The sequence below is a fragment of the Macrotis lagotis genome, chromosome 7, assembly GCF_037893015.1.
Source record: "Macrotis lagotis isolate mMagLag1 chromosome 7, bilby.v1.9.chrom.fasta, whole genome shotgun sequence".
NCBI lineage: Eukaryota > Metazoa > Chordata > Mammalia > Peramelemorphia > Peramelidae > Macrotis > Macrotis lagotis.
In genome coordinates, this window is record NC_133664.1 from 92,032,282 (window position 1) to 92,041,358 (window position 9,077).

Sequence of the window (9,077 nt, forward strand, 5' to 3'; positions counted from 1 at the left end):
TGGAACTCAAGATTTTAAAAATAAATGCTGAAACTTGTTTTTGCATGTAACTGAAGAAAAAATAAAATTAAAATGAAATATAAAATGTATAAAAAGAATATTCATATGTACTTTTTGTTGTTATTGAATAATAATTGACTCTATACTCAGAATGTCTTACTTGGCAGATACATGCCTTTCAAACACCAAAACAGGCTATGAAGATGCTCCTCCCCAATCTCCTCAGGGTGCTACATTCATTATAGTTTTGAAGAAACAAAAAGATCAAATGAAGGTAATAAGATGTATGGAAGTGTACAAAGTTGGGAAATAAACAAGGGTGTGACAACTTGAATTATAGTAACTAAATTGTGATTAGAAGATTCTAGGAAGAAACAAAATTTTAATAGAGAAATTAATTACTTCAAGTTGAATATGTACTGGTCTCTCAGTTACCTACAGTCTCTTTCAGTGATGTCAAGTTCTATAGAAGCACAGCAAAAATTAGACCAGTGATACTTTTATGGATCAGAGCTCCCAACAACTTGTGTACTCTCTTCAATGAATAAAGCTAATAAACACACATCCTGTGCCCATTTTGCCCCCTGAACTACCATAAATCTCCCACAAAGAGTCCATCCAACATGACGGAGTCAGTTCTAGTATAAACATTGTAGGCCCTTCTGCAACACTAAAACAGACTGACTTGAAGAGAGTCTTTTGAAAAAGATACTAAGGATGCTATCTTCTGAATTTGCAGAAAACTATAGGCCAAAAAAAATTGGTTAGTGTTTCCTATTTGGCAAATATTAAATGATGTGAGAATCAGCAACTCTTGGAAATTGTAAAGAATAACTCTCCACTTTGAATAAAGACCAAAGACTATTACCTTCAAATTAGAAAAAAAATTATATTATTATGTGATTTTACTATCTCATACTTTATTTTTCTTCCTTAAGGATATGATTTCTCTGTTATCATATTCAACTGAGATCAGTGTATTACATGGAACCAATGCAAAGACTAACAGAATGCCTTCTGTGGGGAGGGGGAGCAAGAATAGGGGGAAAATTGTAAAACTCAAAATAAATAAAATCTTTCAAAAAAAAAGAATAACTCTCTACATAGAGTGAAAATTAGGAGAAACATCAACAATATGGATATATCCTAAAGAGGATAAAGGCAAAATATCCATATATAAAAGAACATGACAGCAGATTTTTGGTAAGTAACAAATATCTAGAAACAAAATATAGTCTCAAGAATCAAGAAATGAATGAATAAATTATAGAATATGGGCATGGAATAGTTGTATCATAAGAAATAATCAATATTTAAAAAGTGAATGAATAGAAAGGTATGTATGCACCTGAAATACTAAGGATACAAACACAAAAGGTAAAGTCAGTCCCTGTTTTAAAAAGCTTCCATTCTCTCGGGGGCGGAGCCAAGATGGCGACTAGAAGGGATGGAGTCTTAGGCGCTCTTTGATAAAACTCATAAGCTAAGGACTCTAACTAAACTTTCGAGAGATAGAATCCACAGAGGGACCCAGTGAGGCAGTTCTCCTACTCAAGGTAACCTGGAAAAGAGCAGAAAGGCTCTGCTCCCCGGGGTCGGAGGGGCGGCCCGCCAGAGGGGTGGCCTGGCAACGGGGGAGTCTCCTGAGCTGCACCCCGGGGAGCACCGGGCACAAAGTGGGGGAACAGCGGGGGACCTCTGCCAGAGCGAGCAAGTGGAGCCCAGCCCTCAGGGCACATAGCAAGCAATGTGGTCTTTCTGCAGCCCAGACCTGGAAACAGAAGCAGGCGGAGCCTGTAAGCAGGAGCCCCCAGGGCATGAGCCCATTGAGCAGAGGGAGGGGAGTGAAGAGAGACTGCAGAGCTCTGTCCTCTGCCCCCGGAACAGGACTCTGGGGCTCTGACCACATTCAGATCCTGATCACAGTCTAGGCCCCCCCATAGAACAGCAGGCCCCCCCCACCTCAGCCCCATGGCAGAGGGGGGCCATATATGGTCATTCAAAGAAGCTTCCATTCTAATAGAGAGGACAACAGAAAAGGGAGAAGTAAACCAGGAAGGGAACCTGAGATAATGAATGAGATCCACCAAACTACACTGACAGATTCAGAGTAGTAAGGGAAGACTTATACAAATGATATAACTAAATGTGCAGGATAAGAAGAATAATTTACATGATGTCAACAACAAAAATAGGAAGAAAAGTTTGAAAGATCTCAGAACTCTGAACAAAGCATCAAATGATAGTAACTTCAAAAGACCAATAATGAGACATAGTCCCCACATCTTAGCAGAGACAATGGATTCAAGATGCAAAATAAGATATGTACTCTCAGACCTGCATTGTTGTACTATTCATATTTCTTACTAGGGAGTAATAATACTCAGAGAAATAGGGAGTGGTAGATTAGTGGCTTCATAGTAGACTAGATATGGGAAGGGGTCATTAATAGAGGACTTTAAATGCACAGAAGCAAATGTACAAATAGAGAAATTTCATTGTTCTGTTAAATGTGTGTGTGTGTGTGTGTGTGTGTGTGTGTGTGTGTGACCAAAAATCAAATAAGTGTACATACCACAAACTCAGTTTCTAATAAAGGCTCTTCTCTTAAGTGGTTTTTATATATCTGAAGGTTTGTGTTCATTGATTATTCAGCTCAAAACATTTTTTTTAGGTTTTTGCAAGGCAAATGGGGTTAAGTGGCTTGCCCGAGGCCACACAGTTAGGTAACTATTAAGTGTCTGAGGTCAGATTTGAACCCAGGTACTACTGACTCCAGGGCTGATGCTCTATCCACTGTGCCACCTAGCTGCTCCTCAAAACATCTTTTAAAAAGGAATGTTTTTAATATAGAAGCCAATACTTTTGGGGAGCCCAACTGTAAGTAAATGAGGTCAGTTCTTCTCATAGGCTAGTGGCAATTTATTCCATTCTCTCTGATAGGAAACCTTTGCTTTCCTCAATATAGAAGAACTGTTTTCTTTCATAATCTTTGTAAACTATGTGTTTATAAGAAAGGTGGTCACTATTTACTATGTACTATCTTTAATTAATTTCCCATATTTGTGAGAAAGGGCATGGCAGAAGAGAGCAATGAGTATTTGAAAAGCACAACAAAGTCCGCCAAGTCATTTAAGCATTTCTGACACCATGTGGCAAAAGGGTCATCAGTGGAGTAACCAAAAGAATTTGGGCCTAGTTCATTATCAGTTTGAGTAAAAGAACAGATGAAATACTCATCACACTTGCAAATGACACAAAAGAAAGATAACTAATACACTAGATGACAGAATCAATATCCAAAAGGCATTTGGCAGACTAGACAATTGGAGTGGAATTAATAAAAATGAAATGCATTTGGGGATGAATGTAGTCCTAGGTTTGGATTCTAAAAAATCAAGTTCATACAAACAAGATGGAGAAGCATGTCCAGGTAGCAGTTGTTCTTTCTGAAAGAGATCTAGAGATTTTACTGGACAGCAAATTTCAATACGAATCAACAATCTGATGTGGCAGCCTAAAAGTACCTGAAATCTTGGACTTTCATGAAAAATGTAATCTCTAAGAATAGGGAAGTGATCAACCAATCAATAAATATTTATTAAGAACCTACTATGTGCAAGGCACTGGGGAAACAGAAAGAAGCAAAAGACAAGTCACTGCCCTGAAGGAACTCACAGTCATTGGGGGGGGGGGGTTAAGCATGCAAGACAATCTATTCCAAACAAGTATAAATATGAAATAATTAAGAGAAGGAAGGCACTAGGATTAAGAGGAATTGGTAAAGGCTTCCTGAAGAGCATGAATGTCCAACCTTTTATCTCTTCTGGACCATATTGCCCAATAAAAACTTTTTTAAGAGCTGAAAACAGAAATTAATATTTATTTATTACTACAATGTGACCTATATTACCAATGAGTAGAATAATAATAAAATGTAATAATGTACCATGAATATGCTTTGGGGGCCACAGGCCATGAGTTAGACATACCTGCTAGAAGGTGGGATTATAGGTGAGACTTTAAGGAAGCCAGGAAGGTCAGTAGTTGGTTGAAAAGGGAAGAGCATTCCCATTCCAGGCATAATAGGTGGCCAGAGAGAATATCCAGAGACATGTAGTGTCTTGTTCATGGAACAGTCAGGAAGTCAGTGTCATTGTATGGAAAAATATGTGTCAGGGAGTAAATGTAAGAAGACTGGAAAGGTAGGAGGATATTAGATTATGGAAGAATTTTGTATTTGCTGGTGGTGGCACTGTCAGATATCAACTGGAATTATGGGTGCTCTAGTTTTAAGGATACTGAAATCCTAAAGAATGACTACAGGAAGGGGGCCAAGATGATAAAAAGCCTAAGTCTATGTCATATGAAGATGGGGTAAAACAAATGGCCATGTTTAATCTGGAGAAGAGAAGACTTTGAACTAAATATGATGACTGTATTCAAGTATTTGAAAAATCATGATGTGAATGAAGGATTAGATCTACTCTACCTCATCCCAAAGGGCAGGATCTGAAACAGGAAATAGAAGTTGCAAAGAGGCCAATTTAGGCTTGATGTAAAGATACAAACATGAAACCAGCTATCTGGAAAGGTGAGACATTAAAAAAAATAAAAGATTGAATGATGTCATGTTAAAAGTACCACAGTGGACTTTCTTTTCACGTAAAATTTGAACTAAACAGTTGCTGAGGTCTCTTTCAACTCTCAAATTCCATGATTTTAATCCAGAGTTAAGTCAGTCAATTAATAAGCCCAGGCATAAGAGGAAAATGTTTTTCTATGTCCAGGCACACATGGAACAGATCAAGACCCTGTGGCCAGTTGTCTTCAGTCAAAAATGGAGGTAACAATCATAATGAAATACCAATTAACTCCATTTAGATCCTGGCATAGAAATCTGCATTTGAGAATGGAGACACAAAATTATGCTTTTGAACAATAGGAACAGAATCCAGACAAGGTATTTGTCATGATCAAGATCAGAAAACTGATTAGAAACTTCAATTTATATCATTCACCAGAAGTTCTGAACTGTGACTATACATTTATTACACCTAACATCAAGTATAAAAAAAGTGTTTAGGGGCTGCTAGGTGGTGTAGTGGATAAAGCACTGGCCTTGGAGTCAGGAGTACCTGGGTTCAAATCCGGTCTCAGACATGTAATAATTACCTAGCTGTGTGGCCTTGGGCAAACCACTTAACCCCATTTGCCTTGCAAAAAAACTAAAAAAAGTGTTAAAAAATATTAAAAATTTATATTAAATTAGGTCCATGGTTATACTACTAACACAATTACCTTTCTTCTCTATCTTTAGTCCTACCTCTAAATAAAATACTTGGTCTTCTTTGAGAATGAAGGACAGTCATCATCATCTTAAGCCACATGTCTTGCTTTAGTTCCCTCATCTGTAAAGTGGAGATAACCCTTTGTCTGCCTTAAGGTAATGAGAGATGGACAAAATGATCTCTTGAGTTTCCTTGCAACTCTAAGATGGATGATTCTAATTATTCAACTCCCTCTCCTGTCTTATAAGCCAGAACATCAAATTTTAATCTTTGCTATTTCTCAAGGGAACAAAATATTAGAAATTCATTGCTTATTTCTTTAGAGCTCTAACTAGCTATTCTCTCCACAGTCAGTAATTGATCACTTGCCCAGACAGTGGGACCTGTTACAGAGAAAGACTTGCAAGAGATGCGAAATTTCTTTATCATTACAAGACTCACCAGTGGTCAGGAGAGGTGAAGAAGTACAGACCTAATGTACCTGACAGGCAGAAATATCAGAGCTAATAGGGTGCAACCAACCGAAGCAGGGGACACCAATGTCTGATTGGGAGTCATTTATTAAGGAGCCAGTTCAATGGTCTGTCAGCCTATTAACATATTTAAATAGTTTTAATCCAATTTCATCAGTCTGATTAAAACCGTTGAAAAGGGTGAGAAGTACTGATGAACAGAATGAAGCATGGCAAATAGTATGAATATAAATTGGCTTACCAAGTCTAGGTAGAATGGTGGTAGATTTCATTTTGGAGCCAGACCAAACCTTTCTCCCAGAGAGGAAACTGGTAGTCAGAACTGTAAGAATTCCTTGCACTTATATAATAATCACTTCTCAAAGTGTTTCATAAAAGAGTAGTGGAAGAGGAGGGAGTGAAAAAAAGCCACTCAGAATTAGACTCAGAAGAGCTGGATTTGAGTACAGGATCTGTATATGAATCCCTGACACTTGAGCCTGAGGGACTCACACTTTACCAGAGCAACAATACTTTAAACCTATAGCTTTTTTAATGATGAAATTTCAGGTACCAGGGAGAGAGATGGTTTGGTAGGAGAGTGGAGAAGGACCATGACATCCAATTAAGTAAGAATTTTCATTCTCATAAGACCAGTCTTGTTCTGAACCTCAACTTGAGCCTGGCAGTGGGTCTAAAATATTGGATTTACTAGAGTCAAGTGGCTTCTGATCATTTTGACTTCCATCATCAATCTATTGATTGTCAGTGTCAGTCAATTTGTTAATAAAACATCACTTGAACTTTACTTTGCAGTTTTGCTCAATGGAGTCCTCAGGATGATTTAAAATAGACTTGGGCTCATGACTCCTATCCCAGGGTTATCATAGGAATTAAAAGGAATTTCAGACTATTACTCAGACAGAAACTGAGACCAAAAAGCCAGAATTATCAACAGAAGAGAGGGAATTTAAAACACTGAAAATTTCTATGTGAATTTTTTAGCTTGGTGACTAAGTGAAGCTGGTTGGGACTTCTGTTACTATAGACTTATAGATAACACTACCTATGGTTTATCTGGTTATAACATAACCTGTTTCTTATCTCTGAACTCCTGATGACACTGGAGGAGTAAAGATGATGATATTTTACTGTTCTGATTTACTTAAATCCAATTCAGTTGCAAATCAAGACATCACCTTCCTGATGTCATTAGTCTTCTTTGAGAATAAAGGACAAACAAAAACAACAAAACAATAGACAATCATGCAAAAGAGCTGGCAGATCTTTCCCCTTATTCAGAAAAATTTTTTCTGCTAGAACCAGATGGTAGTCATGATGATGATGATGATGATATTTGTTCTTTGTTTTCAAAGACATCAGGGAGGTGATGTCATGACAAGCAATTATATTGGATTTCAGTGTGGGGATGCTATGCTGTCACCAATCTCAGTTTTTCCTCTGGAACCACCAGGGTCCAGAAGTCAGATAAGAATCAGGATGACTGGAGCTGGCCCTGGGTGCTAGATAGTCAGGGTTAAGTGACTTCACCAAGGTCACACACAGCTGATAAGTGTTAAGTATCTGAGGTCAGATTTAAACTCAGGTCTTCCTGACTCCAGGGCTGGTGCTCTATCCACTGCACCACCTAATTGTCTTACTAACTGTCAAAAAAAAAAAGCAACTAATAAAGTTGTACATGAAGATCTGAAGAAAGCAGAAAATAAACAAAGGAGTCACATCACAGCAGATGACTAGCATATGACAAGGGTGAAAACTAGCAACTCAACATAGATGCCCACAGGAATCAGATGGAGATGTCTCAAAGATCTAGAGATATAAGTCTAGAGCTCAGAAGAAATGTCAGAATTAAAAATTTAGATTTAGGAGTAATCCATCCAGAGATCACAGTTGAAGTCATGGGAGTGAATTAAGTTGCCAAAGGGGAAAAAATAGAAAGAAGAAAAAATAGTGAGCCAACTACCATGGAGAACACCTCATATTAAGAAGAGAGGAATAGATGTAGTTTTTGAAGGAATGATTAAATATCCCATGTCTTGAATCTCCAAGGTCTCAAATAGTCATTGATGATGATGACTGTTGAAAAGCAGGTTCTATGAAAAGGTGTATTCATTGTCCTTCTCCACCTCCAGGTTCATTCTTTTGTTTTGCACTTGTCCATATCTTAGTCCTTTAGGAGCTACCAAGGAGATAAATGTTATGGGATATTCAGAGCTTATTTTGTCTCCCATCTTTTTTTCTTTTTTTTTTTTTGAGGAAAAGAGATATGGATCAAGGGGGTTGGGAGATCATGAGATATATCTTTCTGCAAAAAAAAAAAAAACTGGTTTAATCTGAATGAATTCCTTGCTACACTCCAGAAAAGAATTTGTTTCTTTCCCAGAACCAGCTACCACTCACCCTCCAATGCCCTCCCTCACTGCTACTTCTAAAGGAGATAGTGCCTCAAAGCTTTTTTTAAAAAGCTTCATCATTGCAGTAAAATGTAATACAATAACAGGACAGATCAAATTTATGGAACACCTTTTATGACAACCTCCCAAAGGGCTTAGTATAATGGCTATAAAATTGTGGAACACACTGTGGAACAGATTTAATTTTTAAAGCAGCAGAAAATATACATTAATGATTTACCATCATTATTCCTCATCAAGTCTTTAAGAATACTAATAAAATGAATCTACCTATAGCTATTTCCGAACAAGTGTTTCATATTGGAATTCCGTTTGGCTCTTAATGCATGTAATGGGCCAATGAAAATAATGTGCATTTAAAAAAAAACATGAAATTGTTTCAGCTGAAGAGACTTCTAGCTTCCAGTAACAAGTCACATTTAGCCTCCTTCTGGTTCCTGAACCACCTGCTTAGTCTTCCCGTGCCTGTGCCTTGATACATTTACAAATTATACTTGAGTTAATGGGACTTTGATGGAAAGATGCTCCATTTGCACAGGTTTGCTTCTAAAAGGCAAGTACATTCAAGTCTTTTTTATCTAATTTGCCCCATCTGAATCCATCCTTTCAGACTTAAAGATCCCCCTCCCCACACTTCTTAAAGTTCCTATGAATATTACAATCTAAAATGTTCAAACTCACTGTACTTTGCTGCCCCCCCAAAAAAAAAATAGAATTCCCTGTTTCTGTATGGAATTGTCACAAAGGATAAATGACTAGATACTGAGGTTAAATGTCAGCTCTCTTTAAAATCATTCATAAAATGCTCTGCAATAAAGTCACAGAAAAAGAATAATCATATTGGAGCTTTACTCTATTGCTGGCCTCAGGTCCAGGGTGTAGAATTATATTATAGTTGA